Source organism: Sus scrofa, chromosome 6 (genome assembly GCF_054392235.1).
Source record: "Sus scrofa isolate SSC_HxYL_T2T_F1_AM1 chromosome 6, Sscrofa_HxYL_maternal_Yorkshire_Landrace_v2.0, whole genome shotgun sequence".
NCBI classification, from domain to species: Eukaryota; Metazoa; Chordata; class Mammalia; order Artiodactyla; family Suidae; genus Sus; species Sus scrofa.
The window spans coordinates 26,910,767-26,926,335 of record NC_139388.1 but is presented as its reverse complement, the minus strand read 5'-3'; the positions used below and the strand labels follow the sequence as shown (position 1 = coordinate 26,926,335).

The 15,569-nt window shown below is 36.3% G+C and overlaps 1 long non-coding RNA gene across 3 annotated transcripts in view; it reads right to left on the bottom strand.

Moving 5' to 3' along the window:
• The window catches only part of LOC146402259 (uncharacterized), a 528,845-nt gene that overhangs the window by 206,725 nt on the left and 306,551 nt on the right, over positions 1–15,569 (bottom strand). For 2 of the 3 annotated variants that reach the window (XR_014805837.1, XR_014805836.1), the window contains exon 6: positions 4,880–4,964. This is a non-coding gene — a long non-coding RNA (uncharacterized LOC146402259). Of the gene's footprint in view, positions 1–3,188; positions 4,965–15,569 lie in introns of those variants that run through there. The other variant, XR_014805835.1, reaches the window with a different exon arrangement.

The following is a 15,569-nucleotide window of genomic DNA, read 5'->3' as shown; positions in this document are numbered from 1 at the left end:
ATGAAGCATGTATATATTTCAGTGTTTCAGAAATATAGGTCTGTGATTCTGAATTCTGAATTTTTATATACCTCATAGAAAGGTGCTAGATTTACATTATCTTGGAAAAGAACGGTGTAATTAATGGCTCCTATTTATTCAATGCTAAAATTTTATTAATCATCTTATATTTCAAAGATCTCTTGTCAAACACCATTTATGAGTTCTTGCTGCCTAGTGGTCACCTTCACTCTGGACAGTTGAAACTCCATGTCTAAAATGGATTTTACAAAGAATATACATCTCCTCAAAAATAGCATTTGTGGAGTTCTCGTCGTGGCTCGGTGGTTAACAAATCCGACTAGGAATCATGAGATTGCGGGTTCTATCCCTGGCCTTGCTCAGTGGGTTAAGGATCCAGCGTTGCTGTGAGCCTGTGGTGTAGGTTGCAGATGCGGCTCGGATCTGACGTTGCTGTGGCTCTGGTGTAGGCCAGTGGCTACAGCTCTGATTAGACCCCTAGCCTGGGAATCTCCATATGCCGTGGGAGGGGCCCCAGAAATGGCAAAAAGCCAAAAAAAAAAAAAATGGCTTTTGCTTTGACTTCTGAGATCTTCTCTATGGAATGACAACTTGTCCATAAGACCCTGAATTTCTCCACAAATCTAAAACTCTCCCTTTCTTTCCACTTCTGTCACTGGATCTTTATGTTTGCTTCTTCCAAAGACATTCACTTGTCTAATAACCTGTTGCCAGCTCAGAGCCTGAGCAGGTTATAACTGAACTATTCAAAGGACAACTTAACAATTTTTGGCATCTTTACCCTCTGTTCAAATTACTATATTAGAAACAGATTCAAGAATAGTCCTAAAACACAGCTCTGACTCCATGATTCCCAAGCCGCTAAACCATATTTGTTTTCCCTTTTTCCCTTAAACATAACCCCATAAAACATTTATTCTTGTAGATCAGATGCTTTCATTTGAACCTTATTCTCCATTTAAACTGACTATTTCCACCATAGCCTACATCTTATCTTGACTGACAGGATCTCTTCCACCTGAAGTACTCGTCTTACTATTTCTATTTCTTAAAATGTTACTCACCGTCTCTTTTAAAACTCAGAAAATGTTTCAGCATGTGGTTTCAGCATGCTAATACTTTGTTTTTATTCATTCATTCATTCATTCTTTTCAAATACTAAATGAGTATATACTTCCTGTCAGTATATGTGAATCAGTCCTCTTTGGGGTTCAGATATGAGAAATTCAACCTAACTCCTTTATAAGAAAAGTATTTAGACCACATGTGGTTGAATCACAAGGAGGAAGAGCAGTAAATTACATACTTCGGTGCTTTTGGATTGTTCAACACCATCACAGCCTTGAATTAAAACACACACACACACACACACACACACACACACACACACACACACACACACAGAATGTTTGTAAAATAAATAGACATTTTCCATAACAGTACATAAGTGTCTCAGAGATCCTAATAACGTCACAGTTTAATTTCAGGAAAACCTGGTTGCTCAGACAACAGCATCAGGTCTTTTCTCATTGTTATTTTACTATTTTACACACACACTCTCTGTGTGTTTTTTCCCTCATCTACTACAGCCTTTAGTTCCTCTTTACTCAATCTGTATGTTAGGACATGGAAAACAAAGTTCTCAAGACTACAGTTCCCTAGCTCAAAGTAATGTGAGCAGCCCGAGTTGGTATTTTCATCCATTCCAATTACCCAGGAAAGTATCTGATCAGTTCAACTTGGACTATTTACTGAGACAGGAATTGATAGAGGAGTTGGGGCTACTCAGACCAGCATGGTACAGAAAGTGACTGCTCCTAGGAAATAAAAAGCTCTGGGCACGTAATATCATAGATGCCCCATTCTAGAAGGTTATGAAGATGACGGAAACCAAATCCTGATGCTAGGAGGTCAGGATAGGATGGAAAGATGAGGTGCTTATTTCTCATACATTCAAAGTCATTTTCAAATTGAAGAGATATTTTATCTAATTGTAACTTTTTCACAGCTTTTTGGCATTAATTTGTGACTTGATATTTTAAATATTAATCCAAATTTTAGCTTTCTGAGGTATGCATATTTAATGCAAATTTCTTAACAGCCACACTTGTAGGGAAATATAAAAGCAGGTTAGACTTTAACATATTTTTCAGGTAACTGAATTGCACCCGCATGCTTTAACTCCCATCGAAAGCTACCTCTCTGTCTGAACCTTCTGAACCAGTCTCAGTTTAATGGGATTGCTCCAAATAAATTTTCCAAAGTGCTATGAAGGTCACTGTCCAGGCATAGGAAAAGCTTTGGAACAGATTTGAAACTCTACTGTGGAAACAAAGCCAGTAGTGCTTCTCAGAATATCTACTTCCCTTTTTCTGTTACACCTGGGCTGCTTTATTTATCAGGCAGAGTCCTTTGCTATCAAAAGTATATTTAGAGCATTTACTCCTCTAATTACCATAGCACAGAGGATCTCCTCAGTGAAACTTGGAGAAGGTTTCCCACATTAAGAGCCAAACGAAGAGAGGAGTGAGCTTATCATCCAGAAATTTGTTGAGAAGAAATGTGTAAGCTATGGTGGGCAGAAGATTGAGGAAGTTCCAAGGAAGGCAGCCATGGTGAGATCACTGGGCATAGTGTCAAAAGATCAGAGAATCTGAGAAAATTGTAATAAAAACAACTGGGTGATGTTTTTAGGTTCATTTTAACATTTTCTATGCTTCGGAGAAAAATGCGGAGGTGTGGAAAGCATAATGACTATCAGATTTACAAAATACTTCCTAATTTTCCTTTCCAAGTCATTAAATAGTTTAGTGACATTCTTTTATTAAAACGATTTAACATTGGTCTTTTATAGACACATTCACTTGGGAATGACTCATCTTTATTTAGGAACTTCCCCTGGTCTTACTGATCATCACTTCTAGACAATATTATGAATGGTTATGTCTCTCAATTAATCCCAAATTTCTTAATCTCTTAGTATGTTCAGAGAATATATGAACATTCTTTTTATAGAAAATTGAATGCCAGAATTTAAATGCTATCGAAGTTTGCTATATTTAACAACAAAAATAAGTTCATATCCTTGAAAAGTTAAAAGAATTTAACTGTGAAGGATTTATATGTGGTTATAATTCCTAAGGAGACAGAATCATATAAATATTTCCTTTTTTTTAAGATGCAACATCAAATAAGTAAGAGTTTTCTGAAAAGCAAAACAAAATGGAACACTATGTTGATTACTAGCTTTCATTGTTACTGACCACAAATGAACTAATTCACAAATGGCCCATGACTTTTAAGTATCATATTTAAGCTTCCCTTAGTTCATTGTTTGCTATTTTCTCTCTTCTGTTTTTGGTTATATTATAACCTGACCTATATGTTGATACACTTTTTGTGATAACTGCATTTTTCTTTCTCATATCTTTGATAACCCTTACACTGATAGTATTATTTTAAGAAATATAGAAAAGTCCAGGGTTTTTCTTGGTTTTTCATTTGTTACTAAATCTATGATTTTCTTATCTTCTTTGGTCACATTATATACTATTACAAATTAAAGAATTTTTCTCTAAGATCAACTGGATGCTTTTAAAGCTGTGTGAGTGTAAGATCTTGATCTTGAGAAACACTGGTTTCTCAAGACAACTTCTCTTAGTTATGACATCTAAGACCTATTCTGAGAGCTTTGATGGTTTCTATTTTCTCCCATCACATGTCCAACATGTGTCTGGAAATGATCTAATCCCACAATGACTATCACTTCAATCTTGCATTGTGATGTAATTTGATAAAATACATTTTAAGGTGACAACTTAAAAACTAAGTTCAAATTTAAAGCATCCCCATGGTAAACCCTCCACACCGTTGGTGGGAATGTAAGCTGGTGCAACCACTATGCAGATTTCATAAAAAATTATATATATATAGAACTACCATATGATCCAGCAATCCCATTCCTGGGCATCTATCCAGAGAAAACCATAATTTTAAAAGATACATGCACCCCAATATTCATCATCCATCAATGTTCATTTACAATAACCAAAACATTGAAGCAACTGAAATGTCCATCAACAGAGGATTGGATAAAGAAGATGTGGTACATATATACAATGGTATATCTCCCAGCTGTAAAAAGAATGAAATTATGCTGTTTGCAGCCACATGTATGGACTGAGAAATTATCATACTAAGTGAAATAAGTCAAAGGCAAATATCACATGGGATCATTAATGTGTGGAATCTAATAAAAATGACACAATAGAAAGATTTTTAAATCAAACCTGTTTACCAAAGGGGAAATGTGGAGTTGGAGGAGGGATAAATTAGGGAGTTTTGATTGATATATACACACTAATATATACAAAATAGATGGGTTACAAGGACCTACTGTATCACACAGGGAAATTTACTTAATACTGTGTAATAACCTACATGGGAAAAGAACTGGAAAAGGAATGAATACATGTATATGTTAAACTGAATTATTTTACTGTACACTTGAGATTAATACAACTTTGTAAGTAAACTATTTTGCAGTAAAATATTTTTTAAAATGTAAAAAAAAAAGGAAAAAAATCTTCCCCATGGGGCACCACTTAACAGATGCCTCCTCTTTCCTCATTTACGCAGATGATTTCATAATGAAATACCTAAATACAAAACTAAGCTTGTATGTGTGCTGTCAACATCAACTCCTAACTCCTCAGTGTTGGCTTTTGACAGCTATAGAAAGACTTCCTTCATTTTAAGCAGAAGAAAATGTATCAGAATCAAGAAATCAGCAAATTTCAAATTTCAGACTTTTCCCCCCAGACTTTCATGCAGAAAAAAAAAAAACATTAAAACTTACCATCTAATTTCTTAGATGAATTGAGATCTAGGTATATTCCAAGAGGTTGTTAGACACCAAATATGACACAGCAAGGTAGGAGAACCTACAATAGAAATGGCTTATTTTACTTCTCAGTCAGGTCTTTCTACCATGACTTTCTGCTGTGCAAGTATAATTGAATGTGCCAACTGAGAAAATGAAAAATACAATCCAGAGAAATATACCAGGAATTCATTCTCACTAGATCTTTCCATTTATTTTGGGTGAGAGGGGTTTATCTTAGGTAAATAATGACAGTTGAAATAAACAGAGATAAAATAATGAAGGACAGGCAAAATAAACACAGAAGTAAAATAATGAGAGTGGAAATGAAATGCTAGACAGGCTACCATGGGAAAATAAAAGTTATATTTTGTCAAATCAATAACTCTCGGAAAAGGCAAAATCTTGGGATTTTTCTGAGTCATCATGTTCCATTTTTTTTTTTCTTTTTGTCTTTTTGCCATTTCTAGGGCGCTTCTGTGGCATATGGAGGTTCCCAGACTAGGAGTCTAATCGGAGCTGTAGCCACCGGCCTACGCCAGAGCCACAGCAATGTCAGATCCAAGCTGCGTCTGCAACCTACACCACAGGCTCACGGCAACTCCAGATCCTTAATCCACTGAGCAAGGCCAGGGATTGAGCCTCATGGTTCCTAGTCGGATTCGTTAATCACTGAGCCACAACGGGAACTCCAATGTTCCAAAATTTTAAGAGGATGATAGATTATATTTCACAAACCATTAGTTAATCTGCACAATAAAAATTTTAATAATCAAATTCCATTTAACATCTATTCAATTGTCAAACTTTATACAATTAAGATCTACTTGGAAAAGATGCTGTATTAAAAATAACCCACCTTATTGGCAAGAAATTTGGCTAAAAGTCAAAAATATCTTGACCCAATGAATTAAGTTCACAGAAAGGATACTAAAAGTAATTTCAAAAGAAGCGCAAAATATGCACATTAAACTTTACTTTGCATGACTAATAATAATCATGAAAAATGCCTAAGAGTAGAGGACTCCTTAAATAATTACTATTTGTCTTCAAAAGAGAAAATAATGTAGCTATTCATTATTGTAATTGTGAAGTCAAGAAAATCATGAACAATTCTTTTTGCATAATGGTAAACCCAAAAGGCAGAAGGCAAAATTATTGTGGTGTTAAACATGTTTTTATATTGAAAAACATTAGGAGAAATATTTATAAATTCAAACACTGACTTTAAGATCTGGGGATTTCATGCAGATATCTTTTTTTTTTTTTTCTCTCTCTCACTGTCTCCAAATTTCTTACAATGTCTACATGCAAAGCAAATCCTCTGACTCATTCCCACTTCAGTAGTTTAGTACCGAAAGACTTTCTCTGGCATTCTGAGAAATATTCAGATTGCCACAAAAATTCTCTGCAGACATTTTCTTACTCTCTTTTAGATAAACTTGGATGCCTACCAAAAGAACCAAAGAATCATCCTTGACATTGCTGCTGCTGTCTGTACCCTTTCAAGAAGACATTGCCTCCTTTAGGAACCCTTGTTGGCTACAAAGTAGCAAGACTCTTAGGTAGCAAACTAGGTCCTCCATCTTCTGGAATACAAAAGTCCTCTGAGTTGTGTGTGAACACTGAAAGACTTTAGGAAACAGCCAAGAAAATTCTCTTCTCTGGAGTCCTCCATCCTTACCTTAGATCCTAGTCAATGGACATCCTTCCTGAAAGTTGCCTTCCCTTATGTGTCTTATGTTCTCCACTAAAAATTGCACAATGGAAAGAAGCCAGCACATTTTTATACACTAGTCATCTGTAGAGTCTAGACCAGAATCAGGAATTTGATATATGCTCAGCAAATATTTGGTTTTTAAATTTAATTTTTAGGGAGTTCCCATTGTGGCGCCGCAGAATTGAATCCAACTAGTATTCATGAGGATGTGGGTTTGATCCCTGGCCTTGCTCAGTGGGTTAAGTATTCAGTGTTGCTATGGCTGTGGCGTAGTGGCAACTGTAGCTCCGGCTTGACCCCTAGCCTGGGAACTTCCACAGCTCACTGGTGCAGCCCTTAACTGCCCCTCCCAAATAATAATTTTTATTTTATATTGGATTATAGTTAATTTACAATGTTGTGTTAGTTTCAGGTGTACAGCAAAATGATTCAGTTATAACCACTGTTTTTCATATTCTTTCCCATATAGGTTATCACAGAATTTTTAGTAGAATTCCATGTGCAATACAGTGCATGTTTGTTCTGTATTATCTCTTTTATATATAGCATTGTGTATATGTTAATCTCAAACTCCTAATTTATCCCTCTCTCCCAGCTTTCCCCTTTGGTAACTGTAAATTTGTTTTCAAAGTCTGTGAGCCTATTTCTATTCTGAAAATATGTCCATTTGTATCCTTTCCTTAGATTCTACATATAAGTGATATTATACGATGTTTTTCTTTCATTTTCTACTAACTTTACTTACTATGATAATTTCTAGGTCTATCCGAGTTGCTGCAAGCATTATCTCATTCTTTTTTATGGCTGAGTAATATTCCATTGCATTTATGTATAACATCTTCTTTATCCATTCCTCTGTCAATAGATACTTGGTTGCTCTTGGCTATTGTACATACCACTGCAGTGAATGCTGGGGTGCTCGTCTTTTCAAATTATGGTTTTCTCTGGATAGATGTCCAGGAGCGGGATTGCTGGATCATATGGTAGTTCTATTATTAGTTTTTTGAGGAACCTACATACTATTATCCACAGTAGTTTTACCCATTTACATTCCTACCAACAGTGTAAGAGGGCTCCCTTTTTTCCACATCCTCCTCAGAATTTATTGTTTATAGACTTTTTCATGACAGCCATTCTGGCTAGTGTAAGGTGGTACCTCATAGAAGTTTTGATTTTCATTCCTCTAATAATTAGTGATGTTAAGTATCTTTTCATGTGATTTTTGGCCATCAGTATATGTTCTTTGGAAAAATTTCTATTTAGATCTGCCCATTTTTAATTGGGTTGTTTATTTTTTTTTTAACTTTGAGCTGGATGAGCTATTTGTATTTTGCAGATTAATATCTTTCTGGAGTTTCATTTGCAAATATTTTCCTCAATTCTGTGGGCTTTCTGGTTTGTTTAAAGTTTCCCTCACTGTGTAAAAGCTTTTATGTTTAATTAGGTCCTATTTTGTTTGTTTTTATTTTCATCACTTTAGGAGGTGGTTTCAAAAAGATATTGCTGCAGTTTATGTCAAAGAGTGTTCTGCTTATGTTTTCCTCTAAGAGTTTTATAGTATCTGGTCTTATATTTAGGTCTTTAATCCTTTTAGAGTTCATTTTTGTGTATTTTGTTAGAGAGTGTTCTAATTTCATTATTTTACCAGTAGTTGTCCAGTTTTCTAAGCACCATTTATTGACCAGACCATCTTTTCTCCATTGTATGTGCTTGCCTCTTTGTTGTAGATGAGTTAACCATAGGTGCATGGGTTTATTTCTGGGCTTTCTATCCTGTTTCAATGATCTATATTTCTGTTTTTGTGCCGGTACCATACAATTCTGATGACTAGCTTTGTAGCATAGTCTGAAATTAAGGATTCCTCCATCTCTGTTTTTCTTTCTCAGGACTACTTTGGCTATTCAGGGTCTTTTGTGTTTTGATAAAAATTAAAATTTTTTTGTTCTAGTTCTGTGAAAAATTCCATTGGTGTTGCATTAACTCAGATTGCATTAACTCAGATTTCCTTGCTAATACAATTATTTTGACATTAGTGATGTTTCTATTCCAAGAACAAAGTATATCATTCCATCTATTTGTGCCATCTTTGATTTCTTGCACCAGAATATTACAGTTTTCCGAGTACAGGCCTTTCACCTCCTTAGGTATGTTTATTCCTAGGTATTTTATTCTTTTTGATGCAGTGGTAAATGGGGTTATTTCCTTAATTTCTCTTTCTGATCTTTTGTTATGGCATATATGCAAGAGATTTCTGTGTATTAAATTTGCATCCCATAAATTTATTGAATTCTTTGATGAGCTCTAAAAGTTAGCATCTTTGGTAGCATGTTTAGAATTTTTCTATGTATAGTATTATATCAAGTGCAAACAGTGACAGTTTTACTTCTTTTCTTTTCCAATTTGGGTTCCTTTTATTTCTTTTTCTTTGCTGATTGCCATGGCTAGGCTAGGACTTCCAAAACTACACTGAATAAAAATGGTAAGAGTGGACATCTTTGTCTTATTCCTGATATGAGAGGAAATGCTTTCAGCTTCTCACCAATGGGTATGATGTTAATTGTCATAAATGGCCTTTATTATGTTGTGGTAGGTTTTCCTTTTTTCCCCACATTCAGGAGAGCAGTGATGAATTTTGCTGAAAGCTTTTTCTGCATCTATAAAGATGATCTTATATTTTTTTCTTCAGTTTGTAAATGTAATCTATCACACTGACTGATTTGTGGATACTGAAAAATCCTTGTCTCCCTTGGATAAACTCCACTTGATCATGATGCATGACACTTTTAATGCATGGCTGGGTTAAGTTTGCTAGTATTTTGTTCAGGATTTTTGTTACTGTGTTTATCAGAGATATTGACCTGTAATTTTCTCTTTTTTTGTGGTATCTTTTTCTGGTTTTGTATCAGGGTGACAGTGGTCTTATGGAAAGGGTCTGGGAATGTTCCTTCCACTACAGTTTTTTTGGGGGGTGGGAGGGGGATATTTTCAGAAGGATAGATGTTGGAGTGCCCATTGTGGGTCCGTGGGTTAAAAACCCAACACAGTGCCCGTGAGGATGTGGATTTGATCCCTGGCTTTACTCAGTGGGTTGAGGTTCCTGTGTGGCTGCAAACTGCAGTGGAGGTCACAGACGTGGCTTGGATCTGGCGTTGCTGTGGCTGTGGTATTTGACCCCCTGGCCTGGGAATTTCCATATGACGCAGATGTGGCCCTTAAAAAAAAAGGATGGATATATGTTAATTTTTCTCTAAATATTTGAGAGAATTTGCTGGTGATGCCATTTGATACTGGACTTTAGTTTGTTAAAATGTTTTGTTTTGTTTTGTGCGGGGGGTCGGGGGGGGGGTCGGCTTACCAAGGGCATATGGAAGCTGCCAGGCAACCATTTGGCAGCTTTTTAAGTTAAAATTAAGTTTATATTTAAAAAAAAATTTAAGAAAGATACCTGATGCAGTAGTGCTGTTCCTGTAATACTTACTTACTTACTATTCTCCTAAGCACACTTGGGGCACTTCCCTCTTGATGCTACATCTATACTTTTCTTTGGCCAGGGAAAAGAGGCATAAAAGTCACCTGCCATTTCTGGGTTGAAGCTTTAAGAGCCAATATATTATTTGTCTTGTTCTCTTTCCCTCTAATTATTCTAGATGGCAGCTGTTCCACCAAGTTGAATTTCAGAATGAAGATAACATGGAATAGATTCTTAGCCAACTTATGATGGGAATATAGTAGGAACAAGTGATTAACATTTGTTATTCTAAGCCACTGAAGGATTTGGAACAGTTATGCAGCAAAACCAATCCTATTCTGACTCTTTTAATATATATCGTTATTCCCATCTCATGTTTTGGAAATTGAGGGTTCAGAGAAGATTCAATATGTCAGAGAAAGAGAAGTAAAACCCAGGTCTATCTGACACTAGATACAATGATCCCTACCAGGATTATTATTGCAGATTTAAAAACCCAGAGATGGGAGTTCTTGCTGTGGCACAGTGGTTTAAGAATCTGACTGCAGCAGCTTGAGTCAGCAGTTTGATCCCCAGCTGGGCACAGTGGGTTAAAGGATCTGGTGTTGCCACAGCTACAGCAAAGGTTACATCTATAGCTTGGATTCAAAACCTCGTCTGGGAACTTCCATATGCCACTGGTGCAGCCATTGAAAACAAACAAATACACAAACAAACAACAGCAACAACAAACCCAGAGAGGAACTCAAAGAACAAATGAAAGCTTAGATATCAATGGGAAAAAGATGAAAACCATGTGAGCTAAAGGCAAACAGTCAAGCTATTTCAACACTTTGAGAAGCCAGTGCATGGATTGTGAGTAATAAAGAAAGGAAAAAGAAAATGAAAGTACTTAATAGGAATGCAGGATTACAATATCTATGTTAAAACTGATTATGTTGAAGGATTTTAAAAATTGGAATGTATTTTAAGATTGGAGTTATTAATAGAATGTCAGAATGAAAGTATATAAAGTTTTAGATAGAGACTATCAGATAAAAAAATTAAAAATAATTTTTTTTTGTCAAGATTGATACAGATAGGTGCACATAATAATGGGTACTGGGGATAATAGTCATTGGAGTTGTAAAAATTACTCTAAATTTAAGACTTGTCAAAACAATTCCATCATTTCAGAAGGAATTCTACAACATATGTCAGTGTCAGCTGTGTGACAAAGAATCCAGTTCAGTGTAAGTGGGTATAATGGCTCCTGCTGCCCCGCCCTCCAGCTCTCCTTTCCTTAAGAGTGGTTGTTAGAGAAGATCAACATATGGCAAATTTGGCAGTAAAACATCATTAGTGAAAAATATCCACAACTGCAGAAAGTTGAAAGAATTTGGAAAATTACAAAGAAATTGGAGGGCTCTGATGGGATATGCTTTTAGGAAATGTTGCTGTTTTTTCTATGCTTATGAGGATGTTATTTGGTTTCTTTATCAGCATTCATTCTCCTATTGGTGTAATTAAAGCTCCCACAATGATTGGTTCAGGATGAACTCATGACATACAATCATCAAATCAAGTGCAGGTTTACTGACACTCCCATAAGAGTCTTTCTTCTCTGGATTTTGAGTTTCCAGAATGTAAGCTTTGGGCTTCTTGAGCTATCTTTTAACAGTGAAAGGAGAAATAGAACCAACTTGAAAAACAGCAAAAGGGAAGTGAAAAGAAATTTGATCTGATGATGTTATAAGAAGCCTTAAACCTAGTTACCTCCTAAGTTTGAGTTTATCTGCCATGCAAGCCAATGGTATGGCAGTATTTTTGGGGGTGGGGGGTGTCACTTGTGAATAAAAGAGTCGTGACTTATTAAATACTCTCAAAGTTGATCATCTCTAGGAAGAATATTTTATATTCAACCACTCAAAACAATCAATGAAAACATATTTAAATATCTATTCTGTAAACATTTTTAGAATTCCTTCTTGCTTAAGGGACTGTAGTTGGTGACAGTTATACAGAAATTCCTCAAAAAGTCTTAATTTGGAGTTTCCACTGTGGCACAACAGGAACAGCAACATTTTGGGAGCACTGGGACACAGGTTCATCCCCTTCCTGGCACAGTGGGTTAATGATCCGGTGTTGCTGCTGCTGTGACTTAGGTTGCAACTTCAGCTCAGATCTGATCCCTGGCCCAGGAACTCCATATGCTGCAGGGCAGCTAAAAATGGAAAAAAAAAAAGTATTCAATTATCTTAAAAAGGGAAAATAGATCATTGCAATGCAAGGCAATGAGCGCAGAGGTAGTATATTACATGAGAGCAAAGAGGTGGGACAATTCAGCAAGCCTATGGACATTGAAGATTCCCTGGGGAAATTGATGACTTAGCTTTTTTTCTTTTTAAAATATATATACATTTTTTCTTTTCAGGTCTGCACCTGCAGCATATGGAAGATTCCAGGGATCCAGTCAGAGCTGCAGCTGCCTGCCTATACCACAGCCACTGTAACACTGGATCCTAGTCACATCATTGATCTACATCATGGCTTGTGGAATGCAGGATCCTTAACCTACTAGTGAGGCCAGGGATCAAACCTGTATCTTCATGGATACTAGTAAGGTTCTTAACCTGCTAAGCAACAAGAACTCCAGATTTTTTTCTGAGTGTAGAACTCTACTTGTGGGTGGGGCTACAACCTAAGGACCTGTTTCATTTCAAGATGCCGGACACCAAGCTCCCTGAATGCTCCAACAGGGAAATGTTCTTCTGATTGAATCTCAGGTTCCTAGATTGTCCTTTTCCCATCCTATGTGCTTAGAGCTCAGTTCAAAGCTTCACCTGCAGTTCAAGCATCTGGAGACTGCTTTCCCACATCATCACAGACAATCCTTTCTTCTTGCACTGCACTTTGTCACAGATCTTACTCCTTTTCCATTTTTTACAGATTTCCTTAAAGGGTCTCTTATTCCTCTGTTCTCAATTGTATGACCCATCGCCCCCTTCCCTGGGGTATGGGTATGATAGCCTTATAAAAGGTTATAGAGTTGCTGAGGCCATGACAGGGCCTCCTTGGAGGATTTCAAGGTCTCTTCAAATAAAGGTGATATTTTCAGTTAGTGTAAAATCCCATGCTTTTAGAAAGAAATTCAGATTGGGAAAAGGAAATTAAAACCAAATGTTTAAAAGTGCTCTTAGGGAGTTCCTGTCGTGGTGCAGTGGTTAAAGAATCTGACTAGGAATCATGAGATTGCGGGTTCCATCCTTGGCCTTGCTCAGTGGGTTAAGGATCCGGTGTTGCCATGAGCTGTGGTGTAGGTTGCAGACGCGGCTCGGATCCCGCATTGCTGTGGCTCTGGCATAGGCCGGTGGCTACAGCTCCAATTAGACCCCTAGCCTGGGAACCTCCATATGCCGTGGGAGTGGCCCAAAAAATGGCAAAAAGACAAAAAAAGACAAAAAAAAAAAAAAAAAAAGTGCCCTTACAGTTAAGAGATTTTGTTCCTGGAGTTCCCGTTGTGGTGCAGTGGTTAATGAATCCGACTAGGAACCATGAGGTTGCAGGTTTGATCCCTGGCCTCGCTCAGTGGGTTAAGGATCAGGCGTTGCCATCAGCTGTGGTGTAGGTCTCAGACGCAGCTTGGATCCCTTGTTTCTGTGGCTCTGGTGTATGACGGGGCCTACAGCTCTGTTTAGACCCCTAGCCTGGGAACCTCCATATAGCAAGGCAAGCGGCCCTAGAAAAGGCAAAAATACAAAAAAAAAAAAAAAAAGAGAGAGAGAGAGAGAGATTTTGTTCCTGTAAACAATATGTGTTATCTGCCATTTTTTTTTTTTTTTCCCACTGTACAGCAAGGGGATCAAGTTATCCTTACATGAATACATTACAATTACATTTTTTCCCCCACCCTTTGTTCTGTCGCAACATGAGTATCTAGACAAAGTTCTCAATGCTATTCAGCAGGATTTCCTTGTAAATCTATTCTGAGTTGTATCTGATAAGCCCAAACTCCTGATCCCTCCCACTCACTCCCTCTCCCATCAGGCAGCCACAAGTCTTTTCTCCAAGTTCATGATTTTCTTTTCTGAGGAGATGTTCATTTGTGCTGGATATTAGATTCCAGTTATAAGTGATATCATATGGTATTTGTCTACCATGAGATTCCACCTCACACCAGTCAGAATGGCCATCATTAATAAATCCACAAATAACAAGTGCTAGAGGGGCTGTGGAGAAAAGGGAACATTCCCTTCCGGTGGGAATGTAAACTGGTACAGCCACTATGGAGAACAGTTTGGAGGTATCTTAGAAATCTAAACATAGAACTTCCATATGACCCCACAATCCCACTCTTGGGCATATATCCAGACAAAACTCTACTTAAAAGAGACACATGTACCCGCATGTTCATTGCAGCACTATTCACAATAGCCAAGACATGGAAACAACCCAAATGTCCATCAACAGATGATTGGATTCGGAAGATGTGGTATATATACACAATGGAATACTACTCAGCCATAAAAAAGGATGACATAATGCCATTTGCAGCAACATGGATGGAACTAGAGAATCTCATCCTGAGTGAAATGAGCCAGAAAGACAAAGACAAATACCATATGATATCACTTATATCTGCCAAAATTTATGTAGGCACACATCACAAAAAAGTGATAGGAAGAAAAGGAATAAACCTAGGAAATATAACTTTCTTTTAATATTTCCAAAACTCATTAGGTTTTAAATCAATGACTGATTTTGCTTGATAAATAAAACACATCTTAAAAGTAATTAAACATATATAAACACATTGGTTCTCACCAAAATTGTTACTATGAAAGTGGTATTACATAATTATCTATATGAATGTATTTATCATATTATATCAATATTTTACCAAGACCAACATTTTCGTAGTGTCAATTAAATAATATTTTAAACACTATTTAATCTTATCACTTATCTGACTGAATTTTGGATCATGTTTTATACTGTACTTTATATTTCAGTATGTAAGTATATACGTATGTTCTTCATAAATAAATGTACGTGTATTTCTGTTAGGAATTAAAAAGTCTTGCTTTTAAGGGTGTGATTAAAAGTAAAAGATTAGAAATTTAGATTACAAGTTTCATTATGGCAAAAATCCTCGATGTCTTAATCACTGGTTCATTTTAAGAGTTTAGCAACATTTCTGGCACATTTTAAATGCCTAATAAATATATGATATGTAAATGAATTAATGAAAAAAATCATTATTTCTAGGCAACATTTTTTTCTAATGCTACCTAGAAATGTTACCTAAAATACAATTATTAGAAAATCATTATTTTCTGGGTAACATTTTGATGCTTACCATTTGTGTTATATTTTGTTTGTCTGCATGTCTATATCACCAGACAGATGCTTATCTTCTATTACTTCTTAAACACTAAAAATTGTTTGATGAATGAATAAATGAACAAGTAAATGTTCACTAGCATACTAATGCTCAC